Source organism: Rattus norvegicus, chromosome X, assembly GCF_036323735.1.
Source record: "Rattus norvegicus strain BN/NHsdMcwi chromosome X, GRCr8, whole genome shotgun sequence".
NCBI classification, from domain to species: Eukaryota; Metazoa; Chordata; class Mammalia; order Rodentia; family Muridae; genus Rattus; species Rattus norvegicus.
The window spans coordinates 140,472,517-140,500,118 of NC_086039.1; the positions used below are offsets into that span (position 1 = coordinate 140,472,517).

Sequence of the window (27,602 nt, forward strand, 5' to 3'; positions counted from 1 at the left end):
ATACATATACACAGATATACACACCCATACACATACACTCACATGCACACACATACACACACATACACATACACTCACATGCACACACATACACACACATACACATAAAAACATACACACACATACACACACACATATACACACATACACATACATACACACCCATACCCATAAACACACACATACAGACACATACACATACACACACATACACATAAACACACATACACATACACCAAGATACACACACATACACACCCATACACATAAACACACACACATATACACACATACACACACATAAACATACACACATAGACAAAGAGAAACACACATACCTACACACATAGGCACACATACACACAGAAAAACACATGTACACACGTACACACACATACACACATGCTCACACGTATACACCCAGATAGACATACACACACATACACACCTACACCCATACACATACTACACAAAAAGACAAACACACATACACACACAGAGACACGCATACACATTTACACACACATACACAGACACACGTACACATGTACACACACATACAAACACTTATACACAGACAATCACACAAACACACACACTTATACACACATATACAGACAAATACACATACACACACATAAACACAGATCCACATACACACGCATGCACACACATACACACACATACACATACACACATACATACACATACAAACATACAAACACACATTCACACACACATAAACACATACACATAAACACACACATTCACATACACACAAATACACACACATAAACACAGATATACACACGTACACACATATACACACATACACACACATACACACATACACAAACATACACACACATACGAAAACACATACACAAACATACACACACATACACATACACACACATACCCATACATACATACACACACATACACTCACATATACATTCATATATACACACACATACACCCATACACACACATGCACACATATCCATCCATACATATATACACACATTCACTCACATATACATACACACATACACACACATACACACATACACACACATATAAACACACATACAAACACACACATACACACACATAGACACACAAATACACACATACACACATACACACAGATACACACACATACAGACACATACACACACATTTACACACACATACACACACATACTCACACATATACACACAAAAAACCAAACGTATACACACACATTAAAAAACACACATACACACTCATAAACACAAACACACACATACACACACATACACAGACATACAAAATACACACGTGCACACATACACAAACATACACACATACACACGCATGCATAAACACATACACACGCGTACATACACACATACACATGCATACACACACATACACACGCACAAATACACACATACACAAACATACACATACACACACATACACACACATATACACACATACACACTAGCACACAAGCACACATACACAGAAATATACACTCACATACACACAAAAATGCACACACATACACAAACACATACACATACACACACATACACACAGAAACATATACACATCCATACACATAAACACATTCAAACACATAAACACACACATACACACATACACAGACATACAGATACATACACATACACACATATACACTTACATACACACACATACACACACACATACACACACATACACACATATACATAATCACACACATACACACATATACATACACACATTTACACACATACACACATACACAAACATATACACACATACAAAAACAAACATACACCCACATACACACACATATACACACCCATACACATACACACACACTCTACACACACATACACACAGAAATATCCAAACATATACACACACATAAAAACAGACAGATTTCACATACACATACACACACATACACACACATACACACAGACATACAACATACACACATACGCACATACACAAACATAAACACATACACAAACATAAACACACACATACATACCCATACATACACACATACACACGCATGCACACACACATACACATGCACACATACACAATACAAAAACATACACATACAGACACACAAACTCACACCCATACACACCCATACACACACACATAAACACATTCACATATACACACATACACAAAAACATGCATATACACAAACATACACACTAATACACACCCATACACACACATACAAGTGAACACAGACATACACACACATACACACACATACACACACATACACACACATACACACAGACACACACATATACACACATACACACACAAACATGAACACACATACACATACTACACACCACATACACACACATACACACACATACACACACATACACACACATACACACACAGACACACACATACACTCACATATACACACACATACACATACACACACATACACACACAATCATGGACACACATACACATACTACACACCACAAACACACACATACACACACATACACATCCATACACACACATACACACACACAAACATGAACACACATACACATGCACACACAAATACACACACATACACACATACACACACACATACCTACACATACACACATACACACACATACACACAAGCCCACATACCCACACATATACACTCACATATACACACATGCATACACATACACAAAAACATGCATATACACAAATATACACACTAATACACACCCATATACACACATTCAAGTAAACACAGACATACACACACATAGAAACAGACGAACACACAAACCCACACACATAGAAACACATACAGGTAGACAAACACATATGCACACGTACTCACACATACACACACATACAAATACATACACAAATACACAGAGAAAAACACATACACACACGTACACACTTACACACACCACATACACACACATACACATGTACACACACATACACACACATACAAATACATACACAAATACACACGGAATAACATACACACACGTACACACACACAGACAAACACACATACATACTTACACACACCACATACAAACACATACACACGTACGCACACATAAATGTACACACACATACACAAACATACACACACATACACATACACAGACATGAACACATATACACACATATACACATGCACATATACAAACATACACACCCATACATACACATACACACACATACACACATACACACATACACACACATACAAATACATACACAAATACACACAGACAAACATACACACACGTACTACACATACACACAGAAAAACACACATACACACTCACACATATTACACACCACATACACACACATACACACATACACACACATACACGTACACACACATACACAAACATACACACACATACACATATACACACATACACATACCTAAACATACACACACATACACAAACCTACACATACCTACACATACAACACATACAACACATACACACACATACACAAATATACACATACACACACATACACATACACACATGCACACACATACACACACATACACACAGAAACATACACACACATACACAAACTCATACACACATGTATACACACACATGCAAACACACACATACACACACATACAAACACAAACACACATACACACACATATACATAATCACACACATACACACACATATACATACACACATATACACACATACACACATACACACACACTCTACACACACATAGACACAGAAATATCCAAACATATACACACACATAAAAAACACACATTTCACATACACATACACACACATACACACACATACACAAAGACATACAACATACACATGTACACACATACACACACATAAACACATACACAAACATAAACACACATACATACCCATACATACACACATACACACGCATGCACACACACATACACACGCACACATACACACATACACAAACATACACATACAGACACACAAACTCACACCCATACACACACAGACACACACACATAAACACAATCACACAAGCAAATCTACACACAATATACACTCACATATACTCACATACACAAAAACATGCATATACACACACATACACACTCATACACACCCATACACACACATACAAGTAAACACAGACATACACACACATACACACACATAGACACAGACAAACACACAAACCCACGCACATAGAAACACATACAGGCAGACAAACACATATACACACGTACACACACATACACACATACAGACACAGACACACACATACACACACATACACACACATACACATCCACACACACATCCACACACAAACATGAACACACATACACATACTACACACCACATACACACACATACACACACATACACACACATACACACACAGACACACATACACTCACATATACACACTCATACACATACAGACACACATACACACACACAAACATGAACACACATACACATACTACACACCACAAACACACTCATTCACACACATACACATCCATACACACACACACACAAACATGAACACACATACACATACTACACACCACAAACACACACATTCACACACATACACATCCACACACACACATACACACACAAACATGAACACACATACACATGCACACACAAATACACACACATACACACACATACACACACACTTACCTACACATACACACATACACACACATACACACAAGCACACATACACACAAATATACACTCACATATACACACATGCACACACATACACAAAAACATGCATATACACACACATACACACTTATACACACCCATACACACACATACAAGTAAACTCAGACATACACACACATACACACACATAGAAACAGACAAACACAGAACCCCACACACATAGAAACACATACAGGCAGACAAACACATATACACACGTACACACACATACACACACATACACACACAGACACACCCATACACACACACATACACACACATACGCATCCACACACACATGCACACACAAACATGAACACACATACACATACTACACACAACATACACACATACATATCCATACACACACTTACACACACACAAACATGAACACACATACACATACACACACATACACACACATACACACACATACATACACACTTACCCACACATACACACATACACACACATACACACAAGCACACATACACACAAATATACACTCACATATACACACATGCACACACATACACAAAAACTTGCATATACACACACATACACACTCATACATACCCATACACACACATACAAGTAAACACAGACAAACACACAAACCCACACTCATAGAAACACATACAGGCAGACAAACACATATACACAAGTACACACACATACACACACATACATACACACATACACATCCATACACACATGTACACACACAAACATGAACACACATACACATACTACACACCAGATACACACATGTACACACACATATACACATATCTACACACAGACACATACATACACACACACATACACACAGTCATAGAACATAAACACACCCACATACACACACATACACACGCAAACACATACACACATACACAGACATACACTTACATATAAACAGACATACACATACACACATACACACATATACACACGTACACACACATACACACATACACACACATACACACACATACACAAATATATAAACACAAAAATAGAAAGATAAACATACACACATATACACACACATACACACATACACACAAATACACACACATACACAAACATACACACTCCTATACACATACACACACATACACATGTACACACACACTTACACACACGTACACATATACACACACATACACACACTCACATACATAGATACACATACACATACACATACACTCATACACAACACGTACACACATACACATAAAAACACACATACACATACACACATACACACACACGTACACACATACACATAAAAACACACATACACATACACACATACACACACGTACACACATACACATAAAAGCACACATACACATACACATCCCATACAGACACATAAACACAGACTTACACACGTACAGGTTTACACACATGTACACACATATACACATGCACACTCATACACACACATAAACATACACACATACACACACATACACACACATACAGATACACACATATACACCTACATACACACATACACATACACATATACACACATACACATCCACACACAGACACAAACATACACACACATACACACAGTCATACACACACATACACACATATACACATATATCTACACACAGATACACACATACACACATACACTAACATACACACACACATAGAAACACTCATACACACATACACACACAAACACACACATACACATACACACACATGCACACACATATACACACATACACATACACACATTCACACTTATACACACACACAGATACACACATATACACTTACATACACACACATACACATACACAGATATAGACACATTCACATCCACACACAGAGACAAACACACACACAGTCATACACACACATACACACATACACAAACCTACACACTCATATACACACAGATACAGACACATACACACATTCACACACATACACTCACATACACATACACACCCTTACACACATATACATACACACATACACACACATACACACACATACATATACACACATATACACTTATATACACACATGCACATACACCCATATACACATATACACATCCACACACATACAAAAATATACATACATACACACACAGACAAACGCAAACATACACAAATACACACACATACACACATATCTACACACAGAAACACACAGATAAACAAACATACACACATCAAAACACACATACACACATACACACACAAACACACACATACACATATACACACATGCACACTCATACACACACATAAACATACACACATACACACACATACACACACATACAGATACACACATATACACCTACATACACACATACACATACACATATACACACATACACATCCACACACAGACACAAACATACACACACATACACACAGTCATACACACACATACACACATATACACATATATCTACACACAGATACACACATACACACATACACTAACATACACACACATAGAAACACTCATACACACATACACACACAAACACACACATACACATACACACACATGCACACACATATACACACATACACATACACACATTCACACTTATACACACACACAGATACACACATATACACTTACATACACACACATACACATACACAGATATAGACACATTCACATCCACACACAGAGACAAACACACACACAGTCATACACACACATACACACATACACAAACCTACACACTCATATACACACAGATACAGACACATACACACATTCACACACATACACTCACATACACATACACACCCTTACACACATATACATACACACATACACACACATACACTCACATACATATACACATATATACACTTATATACACACATGCACATACACCCATATACACATATACACATCCACACACATACAAAAATATACATACATACACACACAGAGAAACGCAAACATACACAAATACACACACATACACACATATCTACACACAGATACACACAGATAAACAAACATACACACATCAAAACACACATACACACATACACACACAAACACACACATACACATATACACACATACACAATCATACACACTCATATACACACAGATACACACAGATACATACACATACACACATACACTCACATACACATACACACAGATACACACACACCCATACAAACACATACACATACACTCCTACGCATACACATACACACTCACATACAGTGACATACACAGACATACGCACATACACACAAACACATACGCACATAAACATACCTAAAGATACATATACACACATCCACACACATCCACACAGTTCCACACATACATACTCATATACACACACACGTACACACACATATACACATACGCACACAATACACACACATACACACATACACATTCACACACACATACACAGACACATACACACACACACACGTACACACACATATACACATACGCACACACATACACACACATACACACATAAACATTCACACACACATACACAGACACATACACACAGTCATACAACATAAAAACACACACATACACACATATACACCCACAAACACATACACACATACACATACATACACATACACATACACAGACATACATATACACACATACACACACATACACATACACACATACACACACATACACACACTTACACAAATATATACACACACATATAGAAAGACAAAAATACACACACATGCACACACATACACATACACACATACACACACATACACACATCTACACAGAAATACACACACATACACACACATGCACACACATCTGCACACAGAAACACACAAGAACACAAGCACACATACACACAAATATACACACACATACACACACATGCACACACATACACAAAAACATAAATATATACACACACATACACACATACACACACATACACACACATATACATAAACACAGACATACACACAATACAAACACATACACATAATCACAGACATACATACACATACACACACATAGACCCAGACAAACACACATACCCACACACATACACACACATACACACAGACAAACACATATACACATGTACACGCACATAAACACACATACACACACGGAAACACACATACACATACATATACACACATACACACGTACACATATACACATACTACACACCTCATACACACACATACACACACAGACACATCCTTACACACACATACACACACAGACACACACAGACACACACAAACACGTATACACACACCCTTACACATACACACACATACACATACACACATACACACACATACAAACATACACACACACATTCACACACACATACACACATACACATAAACAAACAAATGCACATACACACACAAATACACACCCATAAACACATACGTACACATGAACACACACATACACACACATACACACAATACACACACATACACAAACATACACACACAGACCCACGTACACACATACACATACTACACACATAGATCCAGACAAACACACATACCCACACACATACACACACATACACACAGATAAACCCATATACACACGGACACACACATACACACACGGACACACACATACACACATATATACACACACATACACACGTACACACATACATATACCACATACCACATACACACACATACACATCCATACACACACATGGACACACATACACACAAAAACACACACATAAACACATACACAAACATATACACACACATACAAACACACACACATACACTCACAAACACAAACATACACACACATGCACAAACATACACACACATCTACACACACGTACACACACATACACACACATACACACACATACACACACATACACACACATACACACACATAAAAACACACACATACACACAAACATACACACACAAACACACACACACATACACACATATCCAGACAGACATACAACATACACACGTTCACACATACATACACATCCACACATACACACACATACACTCACACAAACACATGCACACATACACACATACACAACATACACACACATACACACTCATAGATACACACATACACAAACACACACACATACACAAGCAGACATACACACAAATATACACTCACATACACACAAACACACATACACATACACGCACATACACACTCATACACACCCATACACACAAACACACACATACACACACATACACATACACACACATACACATACACACACATAGACACAGAGAAACACACATATCCACACACATATGCACACATACACATAGACAAACACATATACACAGGGACACACACATACACACACATACACACACATGCACACATACATACACACACATGCACACACACATACACACATATACACACACATACACACGTACACACATACATATACTAAACACCACATACACACATACACATACACATACACACATAAACACACATACACACACATACACACACCTACACATTCACATACACATACACATACACATACACACACACATAGACACACATAGACACACCTACACACACAGATACACACACACTCATACCTACACATACACACACATACACACACACATACACACGGACAATCACATGTACACATGCACACGAACAAACATACACACATATACACACATACACACACATACACACAAACATGCACACACATACACATCCATACACACATAAACACACATACAAATCCATACACACACATACACATACACACAAACATGCAAACACACACACTTACACACAGACATACACACACATACACATAGATATAGACACACATACCTACACATACACACACATACACCCACACACATACGCACAATCACACATATACACACACTCTCTTATACACACATACAGAAAAACACACATACACACACAAATACACACAAACATGCACACACATACACATACACACACATACACACACATATACATACACATACACACACATAAACACACGTATTCCCACATACACACACATACGCATACTCAAACACACATACACACACATACAGACATACACATAAACACACACATACACACACATAAATACACATACACATACACACATAGACACACACGGACACACATACACACACATACACACAGATACACACATACACATAAAAACACACATACACATACACACACATACACACACATAAACACAGACATACACACGGACACACGTACACACACATACACACACATAGACAGATATCCACACACATACACCAACATATACACACCCACATACAAACACACATATACACACACACATACACACACAAACACACACATACACACACATACACACATATCTACACACAGATACACACACGTACACACATACACAAACATATACACTCACACATAAAAACACACATACACACATACACACACAAACACACACATACACAAACACATACACACACATACACACACATACGCATATACACACATACACATACACACACATACACACACACAATCATGGACACACATACACAGACTACACACCACAAACACACACATACACACACATACACATCCATACACACACATAGACACAGACAAACAGACATAACCACACACATATGCACACATACACACAGACAAACACATATACACAGGGACACACACATACACACACATACACACACATGCACCCACATATACACACACATATACACACACATACACACGTACACACATACACATACTAAACACCACATACACACACATACACATACACATGCACATGCACACACACATAAACACACATACACACACTTACACATACACATACACATACATATACACACACATAGACACACATTCACACAGATACACACCCATACACATACACGTACACATACACATACACATACACATACTCATATATATACACACACATAGACACACATAGACAAACATACACACACATACACACACAGATACACACACTCTCATACCTACACATACACACACATAGACACACATACACACAGGCAATCACATGTACACATACAAACAAACACACATACACACACATACAGAAACATATACACACACATACAAACACACACATACACACACATACACACAAAAAAGACACATACAGAAACATACACACACATACACACACATCTACACACAGATACACACAGATACACACATACACAAACATATACACACACACATTAAAACACACACATACACATACATACACACAGAAACACAAACAACCATACACACACATGCACATAGACATACAACATACACACGTACACACATACACACAAACATCCACACATACACAAACATACACAGACAGACACATACAGATGCACACATACACACATCCACAAACATCCACACACATACACACATACAGACGCACACAAACACACACATACACACACACATACACACACATATACTCACACGTACAGACACACATACACACACATGCACACACATACACATACATACATACACATACACAATTACATACACATACACAATTACATACACATACACACATACACATACCTACACATACACATACACACATGCACACATATACACACATACATACACATATACATACAAATATACACACATACACATACATACATACACACACATCCCCATACACACATACACACATACACACATACACTCAAAGATACACAGATACACACATACACACAGACATACACACATACACATGTACACACATACACACACATACAGTCACGTATACACACAGATAGACATACGCACACATACACACATGTACACACATACACATACTACACAAACATACACACACATACACACACATCGACACACATACACATACACACACATACAGTTACACACATACACACACATGCATACACATACACACGGACATACACACATACAGACACACACATACAGACACATACACTTCATACACATACACTCACATACACACATACACATATATACACAACTATACACACATACACACACATATACACACACATACACACACCCATATACACACAAATACACACACATACACATAAACACACACATACACACATACACACACATACAGACATACAACATACACACACATACACACACAAACACACACATACACACATACACACTCATACACACACATACACAAATATACACACAGATGCACACAAACATACACACACATACACACACATGTACAAACATACACACACATACACACACACATAAACCGATACACACACTAACACATACACACACATACTCACAAACACACACACACATAGACACACATACACACACAAACACGTACACACACATACACACACATACACATACACGCACATACACATACACACATACACACACATGCATACACATACACACAGACATACACACATACAGACACACACATACACACATACACAAGCATTCACATACACACACATGCACATACACATACACACAGACATACACACATACAGACACACACATATACACACATACACACGCATTCACATACACACACATGCACATACACTCACACATATACACACATATACACACACATACACACATATCACACACATATATACACACATTCACACACCCATATTCACAAAAATACACACACATACATATAAACACACATACACACATACACACACATACACACAGACATACAACACACACACATACACACACAAACACACACACATAGACATACACACACATACACACGTATACACGCAGAAGCACACACATACACACACATACACACACATGCACAAACACACACATACACACAGATATACATACACACATGCACATACACACATACACACATATAAAAACATATATACACACACATACACATATATACACACACATATACACACATACACATAAAGACACACATACACACATACACACACATACACACAGATATACAATATACACACATACACACACATACACACAGACATACAATATACACACACATACACACACAAACACACACAAACACACATACACATACATACACACACATACACACATATACACACACATGTACAAACACAGACCCATACACACACATATACAGATACACACACTAACACATACACGCTCATACACACACATACACACATACATACAGACATACATATACACACATACACATACACACATACACACCTACACACACATACACACATATACCTACCACCATACACACATAGACACGTACACACACATACACACACAAACACACAGACACATAGACACACATACACACACATATACACACAAACACATACACACACACGTACACACACGTATACACTCATACACATACACACACATAAACACACGTACATACACACTTACACACACATACACGTACAGATACATATACACACAGACATACACATACACACTCATACACACAGACATACTCACATACACACATATACAAATACATACAGACACACATACACACACATGTACACAGACACACCCACACACACTCCCCCACACACATACGGGGTGGAGGCTGTAGAGACAGAGACACAGAGAGAAAAACACAGAGACCCACGTAGAAAGATTTTCTACTTTTTTTAAAAAGACAGTATCTCTTAAACTAGGTGGCCATTTAACTTGTAATCTTGATTCAGCCTCCAAATGCTTGGGTTGCAGGTCTATATCTCCATGCCTATCCTGTTCTTTTGAGATAGTCTCTCACTCTATAGTATAAGCTGGTCATGAAAATTGCCATCCTCTTGCATAGTTGGATCGTAGGCATGCATCACTGCTCTGTGTTATATGTATTTATTTTAAATATACAGACATTAATTTTACTTATTTATAGGTGACAGTGTGACATTTCAGCAAATGTGCATTGAGGCAACTGGAATATCCCTTACCTTAGATACATGTAACTTTATTTTCTTGGGAGCATTCAAAATCATCTCCTGATTTTGAAATATATAGTAATCTTTGTGAGCCATATGTATCTTACTATGCTACAGAACATTGGCATGTATTCTTTTTGGTATCAATAAAATAGTACAAATCTTTTTATTAACTGGTATTTTTTTGAAATCATGTAGATTTGGCTGGGGGTTGAGATGGCAGAATGTATTAGTTTTTATTTTAGAATTAAAAAAATGTTTTGATTTTAGAAACAGTTAATAGTAGATAGATAGGAAGTCCTTGGAGTTTTTGCTCCGACTCTCACAAACATAAAAATCTTAGCCTATTGGCTAAGAAGAAGCCAGTAAGCCTATGACCCTGAACTTAAGCTCTTATTTCCATGCTCCAAAATTACGTTTGTGATACTCAGTTACTTCTTGTTTTTCCTTGGGCATAATTTTTTAAAATTTTTTATTATATTTACCACAATTCCTGTAGAAAATCAAGCCAATCAAATCCCAGCATGGATAAGGGAGACTCCTGAAGCCCTCCCTCTTTCCGAGGAGCTATTGGTAATTGGTGGCTGCTGGGAGAGGCAGAGTCAGTTTTCTTTAGGGATGCATCACCGAGAGGCTGCCCATGTAGGATGCACAGACAGGAGCACCCAGTGGATGCAGTGAGATGAAGGGAAAAGAGCACGTGAAGCTGGGAGGGAAAAGTGGTGGGGGAGTTAGGGGATGAACTGGAAGGCGGGCAGTGGGGGAGGATCTGATCAAAACACACATCACTAAGATTCTTTTTTTTTGCATTCTAACCCTAGGTTTATTCAACAGTCCTTTCACTCTACACAAGTACAAACACAACCTTATCTAAAATGCTACAAAGTTATAAAACTCAAAACAGATTTTATAGTACTGACTGTACAACAAAAGCAAAGAGGCAACGCACACACTGCCAAGGTTAACCTGCGACTTCACCAGGCATGGCAGGTGACAATGGGGTGGTCTAGGTTTCATGAGGACCCTGTAGAACTGGTTCACCAATTTTAGAAAGTAACAGAGACACAGGGACAGAAAAGACAACCATTTATGGAGGAATCTTTCAAAGGTTTTTTTTTTTTTTTTTTTATTAACTTGAGTATTTCTTATATACATTTCAAGTGTTCTTCCCTTTCCCGGTTTCCGGACAAACATCACCCTCCCCCCAACCCTTCCTTATGGGTGTTCCCCTCCCAAACCTCCCCCCATTGCCACCCTCCCCGCATAGTCTAGTTCACTGGGGGTTCAGTCTTAGCAGGACCCAGGGCTTCCCCTTCCACTGGTGCTCTTACTAGGATATTCATTGCTACCTATGGGGACAGAGTCCAGGGTCAGTCCATGTATAGTCTTTAGGTAGTGGCTTAGTCCCTGGAAGCTCTGGTTGCTTAACATTGTTGTACTTTTGGGGTCTCGAGCACCTTCAAGCTCTTCCAGTTCTTTCTCTGATTCCTTCAACGGGGGACCTATTCTCAGTTCAGTGGTTTGCTGCTGGCATTCGCCTCTGTATTTGCTGTATTCTGGCTGTGTCTCTCAGGAGCGATCTACATCCGGCTCCTGTCGGTCTGCACTTCTTTGCTTCATCCATCTTGTCTAATTGGGTGGCTGTATATGCATGGGCCACATGTGGGGCAGGCTCTGAATGGGTGTTCCTTCAGTCTCTGTTTTAATCTTTGCCTCTCCCTTCCCTGCCAAGGGTATTCTTTTTCCTCATTTAAAGAACGAGTGAAGCATTCACATTTTGATCATCCGTCTTGAGTTTCGTTTGTTCTAGGGATCTAGGGTAATTCAAGCATTTGGGCTAATAGCCACTTATCAATGAGTGCATACCATGTATGTCTTTCTGTGAGTGGGTTAGCTCACTCAGGATGATATTTTCCAGTTCCAACCATTTGCCTACGAATTTCATAAACTCGTTGTTTTTGATAGCTGAGTAATATTCCATTGTGTAGATGTACCACATTTTCTGTATCCATTCCTCTGTTGAAGGGCATCTGGGTTCTTTCCAGTTTCTGGCTATTATAAATAAGGCTGCGATGAACATAGTGGAGCACGTGTCTCTTTTATATGTTGAGGCATCTTTTGGGTATATGCCCAAGAGAGGTATGGCTGGATCCTCAGGCAGTTCAATGTCCAATTTTCTGAGGAACCTCCAGACTGATTTCCAGAATGGTTGTACCAGTCTGCAATCCCACCAACAATGGAGGAGTGTTCCTCTTTCTCCACATCCTCGCCAGCATCTGCTGTCACCTGAGTTTTTGATCTTAGCCATTCTCACTGGTGTGAGGTGAAATCTCAGGGTTGTTTTGATTTGCATTTCCCTTATGACTAAAGATGTTGAACATTTCTTTAGGTGTTTCTCAGCCATTCGGCATTCCTCAGCTGTGAGTTCTTTGTTTAGCTCTGAACCCCATTTTTTAATAGGGTTATTTGTTTCCCTGCGGTCTAACTTGTTGAGTTCTTTGTATATTTTGGATATAAGGCCTCTATCTGTTATAGGATTGGTAAAGATCTTTTCCCAATCTGTTGGTTGCCGTTTTGTCCTAACCACAGTGTCCTTTGCCTTACAGAAGCTTTGCAGTTTTATGAGATCCCATTTGTCGATTCTTGATCTTAGAGCATAAGCCATTGGTGTTTTGTTCAGGAAATTTTTTCCAGTGCCCATGTGTTCCAGATGCTTCCCTAGTTTTTCTTCTATTAGTTTGAGTGTGTCTGGTTTGATGTGGAGGTCCTTGATCCACTTGGACTTAAGCTTTGTACAGGGTGATAAGCATGGATCGATCTGCATTCTTCTACATGTTGCCCTCCAGTTGAACCAGCACCATTTGCTGAAAATGCTATCTTTTTTCCATTGGATGGTTTTGGCTCCTTTGTCAAAAATCAAGTGACCATAGGTGTGTGGGTTCATTTCTGGGTCTTCAATTCTATTCCATTGGTCTATCTGTCTGTCTCTGTACCAATACCATGCAGTTTTTATCAATATTGCTCTGTAATACTGCTTGAGTTCAGGGATAGTGATTCCCCCTGAAGTCCTCTTATTGTTGAGGATAGCTTTAGCTATCCTGGGTTTTTTGTTATTCCAGATGAATTTGCAAATTGTTCTGTCTAACTCTTTGAAGAATTGGATTGGTATTTTGATGGGGATTGCATTGAATCTGTAGATTGCTTTTGGTAAAATGGCCATTTTTACTATATTAATCCTGCCAATCCATGAGCATGGGAGATCTTTCCATCTTCTGAGGTCTTCTTCAATTTCTTTCCTCAGTGTCTTGAAGTTCTTATTGTACAGATCTTTTACTTGCTTGGTTAAAGTCACACCGAGGTACTTTATATTATTTGGGTCTATTATGAAGGGTGTCGTTTCCCTAATTTCTTTCTCGGCTTGTTTCTCTTTTGTATAGAGGAAGGCAACTGATTTATTTGAGTTAATTTTATACCCAGCCACTTTGCTGAAGTTGTTTATCAGCTTTAGTAGTTCTCTGGTGGAACTTTTGGGATCACTTAAATATACTATCATGTCGTCTGCAAATAGTGATATTTTGACCTCTTCTTTTCCGATCTGTATCCCCTTGATCTCCTTTTGTTGTCTGATTGCTCTGGCTAGAACTTCAAGAACTATATTGAATAAGTAGGGAGAGAGTGGGCAGCCTTGTCTAGTCCCTGATTTTAGTGGGATTGCTTCAAGTTTCTCTCCATTTAGTTTAATGTTAGCAACTGGTTTGCTGTATATGGCTTTTACTATGTTTAGGTATGGGCCTTGAATACCTATTCTTTCCAGGACTTTTATCATGAAGGGGTGTTGAATTTTGTCAAATGCTTTCTCAGCATCTAATGAAATGATCATGTGGTTCTGTTCTTTCAGTTTGTTTATATGATGGATCACGTTGATGGTTTTCCTTATATTAAACCATCCCTGCATGCCTGGGATGAAGCCCACTTGATCATGGTGGATGATTGTTTTGATGTGCTCTTGAATTCGGTTTGCCAGAATTTTATTGAGTATTTTTGCATCGATATTCATAAGGGAAATTGGTCTGAAGTTCTCTTTCTTTGTTGGGTCTTTGTGTGGTTTAGGTATAAGAGTAATTGTGGCTTCATAGAAGGAATTCGGTAGGGCTCCATCTGTTTCAATTTTGTGGAATAGTTTGGATAATATTGGTATAAGGTCTTCTATGAAGGTTTGATAGAATTCTGCACTAAACCCGTCTGGACCTGGGCTCTTTTTGGTTGGGAGACCTTTAATGACTGCTTCTATTTCCTTAGGAGTTATGGGGTTGTTTAACTGGTTTATCTGTTCCTGATTTAACTTCGATACCTGGTATCTGTCTAGGAAATTGTCCATTTCCTGAAGATTTTCAAGTTTTGTTGAATATAGGTTTTTATAGTAAGATCTGATGATTTTTTGAATTTCCTCTGAATCTGTAGTTATGTCTCCCTTTTCATTTCTGATTTTGTTAATTTGGACGCACTCTCTGTGTCCTCTCGTTAGTCTGGCTAAGGGTTTATCTATCTTGTTGATTTTCTCAAAGAACCAACTTTTGGTTCTGTTGATTCTTTCTATGGTCCTTTTTGTTTCTACTTGGTTGATTTCAGCTCTGAGTTTGATTATTTCCTGCCTTCTACTCCTCCTGGGTGTATTTGCTTCTTTTTGTTCTAGAGCTTTTAGGTGTGCTGTCAAGCTGCTGACATATGCTCTTTCCTGTTTCTTTCTGCAGGCACTCAGCGCTATGAGTTTTCCTCTTAGCACAGCTTTCATTGTGTCCCATAAGTTTGGGTATGTTGTACCTTCATTTTCATTAAATTCTAAAAAGTTTTTAATTTCTTTCTTTATTTCTTCCTTGACCAGGTTATCATTGAGTAGAGCATTGTTCAATTTCCACGTATATGTGGGCATTCTTCCCTTATTGTTATTGAAGACCAGTTTTAGGCCGTGGTGGTCCGGTAGCACGCATGGGATTATTTCTATCTTTCTGTACCTGTTGAGGCCCGTTTTTTGACCAATTATATGGTCAATTTTGGAGAAAGTACCATGAGGAGCTGAGAAGAAGGTATATCCTTTTGCTTTAGGATAGAATGTTCTATAAATATCCGTTAAGTCCATTTGGCTCATGACTTCTCTTAGTCTGTCTACATCTCTGTTTAATTTCTGTTTCCATGATCTGTCCATTGATGAGAGTGGGGTGTTGAAATCTCCCACTATTATTGTGTGAGGTGCAATGTGTGTTTTGAGCTTTAGTAAGGTTTCTTTTACATATGTAGGTGCCCTTGTATTTGGGGCATAGATATTTAGGATTGAGACTTCATCTTGGTGGATTTTTCCTTTGATGAATATGAAGTGTCCTTCCTTATCTTTTTTGATGACTTTTAGTTGAAAATTGATTTTATTTGATATTAGAATGGCTACTCCAGCTTTCTTCTTCTGACCATTTGCTTGGAAAATTGTTTTCCAGCCTTTCACTCTGAGGTAATGTCTGTCTTTGTCTCTGAGGTGTGTTTCCTGTAGGCAGCAGAATGCAGGGTCCTCGTTGCGTATCCAGTTTGTTAATCTATGTCTTTTTATTGGGGAGTTGAGGCCATTGATATTGAGAGATATTAAGGAATAGTGATTATTGCTTCCCGTTATATTCATATTTGGAAGTGAGGTTATGATTGTGTGCTTTCATTCTCTTTGTTTTGTTGCCAAGATGATTAGTTTCTTGCTTCTAGGGTATAGCTTGCCTCCTTATGTTGGGCTTTACCCTTTATTATCCTTTGTAGTGCTGGATTTGTAGAAAGATATTGTGTAAATTTGGTTTTGTCATGGAATATCTTGGTTTCTCCATCTATGTTAATTGAGAGTTTTGCAGGATACAGTAACCTGTGCTGGCATTTGTGTTCTCTTAGGGTCTGTATGACATCTGTCCAGGATCTTCTGGCCTTCATAGTTTCTGGCGAAAAGTCTGGTGTGATTCTGATAGGTCTCCCTTTATATGTTATTTGACCTTTTTCCCTTACTGCTTTTAATATTCTTTCTTTATTTTGTGCGTTTGGTGTTTTGACAATTATGTGACGGGAGGTGTTTCTTTTCTGGTCCAATCTATTTGGAGTTCTGTAGGCTTCTTGTATGACTATGGGTATCTCTTTTTTTAGGTTAGGGAAGTTTTCTTCTATGATTTTGTTGAAGATATTTACTGGTCCTTTAAGCTGGGAGTCTTCACTCTCTTCTATACCTATTATCCTTAGGTTTGATCTTCTCATTGAGTCCTGGATTTCCTGTATGTTTTGGACCAGTAGCTTTTTCCGCTTTACATTATCTTTGACAGTTGAGTCAATGATTTCTATGGAATCTTCTGCTCCCGAGATTCTCTCTTCCATCTCTTGAATTCTGTTGGTGAAGCTTGTATCTATAGCTCCTTGTCTTTTCTTTTGATTTTCTATGTCCAGGGTTGTTTCCATGTGTTCTTTCTTGATTTCTTCTATTTCCATTTTTAATTCCTTCAACTGTTTGATTGTGTTTTCCTGGAATTCTTTCAGGGATTTTTGCGATTCCTCTCTGTAGGCTTCTACTTGTTCTCTAAGGGAGTTCTTTATGTCTTTCTTGAAGTCCTCCAGCATCATGATCAAATATGATTTTGAAACTAGATCTTGCTTTTCTGGTGTGTTTGGGTATTCCGTGTTTTCTTTGGTGGGAGAATTGGGCTCCGATGATGCCATGTAGTCTTGGTTTCTGTTGCTTGGGTTCCTGTGCTTGCCTCTCGCCATCAGATTATCTCTAGTGTTACTTTGTTCTGCTATTTCTGACTGTGGCTAGACTGTCCTATAACCTGTGTGTCAGGAGTGCTGTAGACCTGTTTTCCTGTTTTCTTTCAGCCAGTTATGGGGACAGAGTGTTCTGCTTTCGGGCGTGTAGTTTTTCCTCTCTACAGGTCTTCAGCTGTTCCTGTGGGCCTGTGTCTTGAGTTCACCAGGCAGGTTTCTTGCAGGGGAAAAATTGGTCCTACCTGTGGTTCCAAGGCTCAAGTTTGCTCGTGGGGTACTGCCTAAGTCCTCTCTGCTGTGGCAGCAACCGGGAAAATCTGTGCTGCTCCTTCCGGGAGCCTCCGTGCACCAGGGTTTCAGATGACGTTTGGTGTTTTCCTCTGGCGCCTGGATGTGCACAGAGTGCAGTCTCTTCTGGTTTCCCAGGCGTGTCCGCCTCTCTGAAGGTTTAGCTCTCCCTCCCACGGGATTTGGGTGCAGAGAACTGTTTATCCGGTCTGTTTCCTTCAGGTTCCGGCAGTGTCTCAGGCGCAGGGGTCCTGCCGCTCCCGGGCCCTCCCCTACGGGAACCCAGAGGCCTTATACAGTTGCCTCTTGGGCCAGGGATGTGGGCAGGGGTGGGCAGTGTTGGTGGTCTCCTCCGCTCTGCAGCCTCAGGAGTGCCCACCTGATCAGGCGGTGGGGTCTCTCTCCCACGGGGTTTGGGAGCAGAGAGCTGCTGCGGTCCGGGATCCGCCGGTGTGGGACTTCCGATAAACACAGGAAGTGCCCGGCCTTAGAGGAATTTTGCCTCTATGTGTCCTGAGTTCACCAGGCAGGTTTCTTGCAAGGGAAAAGTTGGTCCTACCTGCAGTTCCAAGGCTCAAGTTTGCTCGTGGGGTACTGCCTAAGTCCTCTCTGCTGTGGCAGCAACTGGGAAGATCTGCGCCGCTCTTTCCGGGAGCCTCCGTGCACCAGGGTTCCAGATGGCGTTTGGTGTTTTCCTCTGGCGCCTGGATGTGCACAGAGTGCAGTCTCTTCTGGTTTCCCAGGCGTGTCCGCCTCTCTGAAGGTTCAGCTCTCCCTCCCTCGGGATTTGGGTGCAGAGAACTGTTTATCCGGTCTGTTTCCTTCAGGTTCCGGCAGTGTCTCAGGCGCAGGGGTCCTGCCGCTCCCGGGCCCTCCCCTACGGGAACCCAGAGGCCTTATACAGTTGCCTCTTGGGCCAGGGATGTGGGCAGTGGTGGGCAGTGTTGGTGGTCTCCTCCGCTCTGCAGCCTCAGGAGTGCCCACCTGATCTCCTTCAAAGGTTTTAAGCCTAGAAGTTGAAGGGTACTCAGCAAGGGCCGTGGGCAGGCCTAACACAACAGAGGCTTGGTCCTTTCTACTGACTGGTGTGGCACAGCCAGGGTTGACCAGGTTGTCTGACAGGTCCTAGGTCATCTGGAAAACGGTGTGCTGCCCTATGTTCCAGTTGGCTCTGCTACCGAACAGACTAGCAAGAACTGAAGGGGCGAACTTTCTAGCCAGAAAACTACAGGGTACCTCTACGGGCACAGTCCTGAATCAACAGTACCTCTACAAGCCAGAACCCTCCTGCAGAGGAAACATCTCAACTGCTGTCTTCAAAGCCTACCTGGTAAGGGATCCTTCTTACAGATCCTCGTTTGGCTAGAGAAAAGAACAAAAAACTGAGTCTGGGGAACATAAGTTACAGAGGTACGAATCGATGTCCCTGCTTATCGGGAGGAGTTGGAGCTGGATCAGCTCCTGTGGCGGCGGCCGGGGGATTGAGACCTCCTTTGCACAGGGGACCTGTGTCTTGGGGATCGAGACCTTCTCCTCATCCGTGGGGGTGACCTACGCCACATGGGAGGTGGTGGAAGCATTCTCTTGGGTGGGCTGAATCGCCGAGGCGGTGGACGAGGCCAGGGTGCCAACACCACAGTAGCAGTGATCTCTTGGCCATCAATTTGTCCTCCATTCATGTGTTTCAGTGCCTTCTCTGCTTCATCTGGATTCTCAAATTCCACATGCGCATAACCTTTTGGATAGATGAGGATGCATCCTTTCTACAGGCATGTCAATCATTTTAATTTTCCCATAAGTAGAAAATATTTCCATGATGTGATCCTTGGTCACATTCCTGGTGAGCCTCCCAATGTGCACTTTGGTGGCTTTAGGTGAAGGGCTCCGCCTTTTCCTCTTTTTCATCTCTTTTAGGTGGTTTGGATTTGGAGCGAGAATGCTGCCTGTTGTCATGTCTGTGCCAAGAAGGGCTTGGGGAGCTGGAGGAGCTGCTGGAACTGGAGCTTCGGGATGTGCTGGAGCTTCCTGAGCGGCTGGATGCAGAGGACGAGCTAGAGTCACTGCTTGAGCCTGTGCTGGTGCTGGAGCCCGAGCTGGAGGTCGAGCTGGTCCTAGACCTGGTGCTGCTGCTTCCGCTTGAAGCACTGCGTCTCTTCCGAGTCTTATCTCTTCCACAATCCTTCTCACTGGACTCTTTAGTGGCCCCTTTATCTTTAGATCGATCCTTGGACTTCTCATCAGAGCAGTCCTTTCGTTTGGTGAAGGAGCCATCTTCCCAAGGCCACCACCTACTCCCGCTCTTCTCAGACCCGGACGCCGGCTCAGCTCTCATCACTAAGATTCTTAAACCACACAAAAGCCCCATTAATTTAGTGTGTATGTATGTGTATCTCATGTACGGTTTGTGAGAGTAAGCTCTTTACTTCACCGTGTGGGCTATAAGGATCTAATTGTGGTCTTTGGGTTTCACAGCAAGGTGTGGTGACTTCAGAAGCACTCCCTGGCTGGCCTCAGACTTGTGGTTCTTCTGTCTCAGGCTCCCAGGCCTTAGAGGTGTGGGAGTACATAAATATGCCTGTCCCGCATGCGTTTAGTCTTCGGTCTAAATTTAATTTTAGAAAATGATAGCCCATGTTGATAACCGTGAATGTCTTTTTTTTTTTTTATAGCTCACGTATTTTCTAGTTAGTGTTCAGTTTGACAGTTTGAAATCAGTTGTGATTACTGACACAAGTCCTTTACAAATCTGGCTCTGTTAACATACTGTCTGTCACAGACAGGGAAGCACTCATGAGTGGACTTCCCCAGGGACCTATAAGGAAATGATAGTAGTTCACAAAGCTCCGCCCTTCCCTGAGGATCTATATGCAGTTTAGTGGTTGCTGGGGAGGGAGAGGCATTTTCTTCTATGGAGTAGCCAATGGTAAGGAGACCATACTTCTAGGTCTCCTTATCTCACATCCATGATCTGATAAGCAATCTTAATGAAATTCTTGAATGAATGAATGAATGAATGAATGAATAAAGCTAGAAGAGAAACTAGGTTAGAAGAGGAGGAGATCAGTGACAGGAGAAGGGAAACAGAGCTTAATGGGATAAACATGCTAAAAGTACATGATATATGGATGAAAGAAATTTAAAATTCAACTTCTCAAAACCCCACAAAACAAAAAAATTCAACAGAAATTTAGTATTTTTCTATGAAAAATGTCTTTCTTGCATTTCTGTTGCTGTGAGGAGACACTATGACCAAGGCAACTTATAAAGAAAACATTTAATTGGAGGTTTGCTTCTGGGTTTAGAGGGTTAGCCCATGGTCATCATGATGGGGAGCATGGCAACAGGCAGATAGCCATGGTGCGGAAGCAGTTGCCCACAGCTTAGACCTTTTCAGCAAGTTGGAGGCAGATAGGAAGAAACTGGGCATAGCTTGGGCTTTTAAAACCTCAAAGCTGCTGGGTGGTGGCACACACCTTTAATCCTAGCACTTGGGAGGGAGCGGCAGGTGAATCTCTGTGAGTTCAAGACCAGCCTGGTTTCCAGAGCAAGTTCCAGGACAACCAAGGGTATACAAAGAAACCCTGTCTTGGAAGGAACAAAAAAGCAAAACTCAAAGCCCACTCCTAGTGACACACCTCCTGTAAGAAGGTAACACCTAAGTCTTCCAACTAAGGACTAAGTATTCAAATATATGGGCCATTCTCATTCAGACCACCGTAGGCATTTTTATTTATTCGTGTAGAGTGTGTATGTGCAGGTGTGTGTTTTTGCTTGTATGCATGTGCCTGTATGTGTGTAGAAACAGAGACAAACAACACACACACACACAGAGACAGAGAGAGACAGAGAGACAGAGACTGAGAGACAGAGTGACAGAGGCAGACAGAGACAGAGACAGACACAGAGACAGACACAGAGACACACGAATGGATGGACAGACAGACAAGGGGGAAGAGAGAGGGAGGGAGGGTGAGAGAGAGAAAACATCTTGAAGGAGTCATTTCCTTCCTTAAACTATTTGGGTCTCAGGAGTCAAACCCAGACTGTCACTCTTGGTGGCAGGCACATTTATCATCTGAGTCACCGTGCTAACCCTAACTTTTTATTTCTTTCTGAAAATTTCTAGACTTGTAAACTCCTTTTTTTGTGGTACTTTCCTTGTGTGAACTGGTCGTTAGCCTCATCTTAAGAAGTATCTGTAGAGACATTGCCAAATATGATCGTGTAAAAATTTCTGTAAGTAAAACCTGTACATTTTAAATCAACTTGATATATATTCTGCTAAGTTATCAGTTATTGAATTTCTACTTACAGTATAGCACCTTGACTATAGCAGATTTCTGCTGTCTAGAATTTTATATATTATATCAACGATTCACAACCTTTGTAATGCTGTGACCCTTTCATATAGTTCATGTTGTGGTGACCCCAATCATAAAATTATTTTTGTTACTACTTCATAACTTCAACTTAGTTGCTGTTATACATCATAATGTAAACATTGGTGCTTCCCAATGGTCTTAGGTGACCCCTGTGAAACAGCATTTGACCCCTCCCCCAAGGGGTCATGCTGCACACGCTGAGAACCACTGAATTATACCATCAGAAAGTATAGAGTTGTACAGTTTTGTTTAAAATTACAAGTTTATTTAAAGAATTGTTTGCCATTAACTTTGGTTATATTTTGTGTGCTTCTCATGACTATGAATATCACTTTTAAGAAACTCTTAATTGGCCTGAAACACGAGAGAGATATAGCAAACATTGTTAGGCAGTATACTTTATGTTATACTGTATTTACAGTTTTGGTTTTTGTAAACATTTGCATATTGATGAATTTTAAATTTCTATGAGTCTATTGAGTTTCTTAGGTTAACTCATTTTGCTTGTTTTTTGAAAATACTGAAAAGTGGGTGCTTTATATAAGTAACACACCTAAAATATAAATTAACAGTGATTTATTCTTGTAGCAGGCTCATACAGCATCCAGAAACCTTCTAAGTCCATAGCCATTACTTTCCAGTTAGTCTTGAGTGGAAATTTCCATTGCATCTTACTTATCATATGAACTTAAATGTTTATTAAAGAGTTTCTCACATACAGTTATATGACCGGAGGCAGTTTGGTTGGAGGTTGACTCATGGGAGTGTATTCAGGCTCCCAGAGCATGGAATGTTGCTGTCTATCCTTCTCGGTCAAGGAACTCAAGTTTTCATAATGACATTCCTGTCTCTATGTGAGTACATTTTGGTATAGTTCAAACATTTTTAGTTAACTTGTGACATATATTAGGCTTTGATTCATAAGGACAAAATGAAAAATGCGTGAATTAAGAAAATTCATGTTTTTTATACTTGCATTTCTTCTTTTCAAATTCCAGATGTGAGTTTAAGAATGTTCCTGTATCAGAAACATTCCATAGCTTCTTTAGTTCTAAATAATTTGTTTAAGAACTCCAGCACAATCAGGCATAGTGCCACACACTTTTAATCCCAGTACTTGGGAGGCAGAGACAAGACAGATCTCTATGAATTTTAGGCTAGCCTGCTCTACATAGTGAGTTCTAGGACAGACAGAATTCCATAGTCAGACCCTGACTCAAAAAAAAAAAAAAAAAAAAGAAACCCTCCAAAACAAACCAAATAAAAAACCCCCAAACTGTAGCATGTTTCTTATCTTGTAAGATAGATGCATTTTTGAAAATTGGTATATGAATAGAATCATATT

General features: G+C 39.9%; 1 pseudogene; it reads left to right on the forward strand.

The window, feature by feature from the left end:
• Tm9sf2-ps1 (transmembrane 9 superfamily member 2, pseudogene 1) overlaps positions 1 to 27,602 on the forward strand; it is a 137,937-nt pseudogene that overhangs the window by 77,339 nt on the left and 32,996 nt on the right.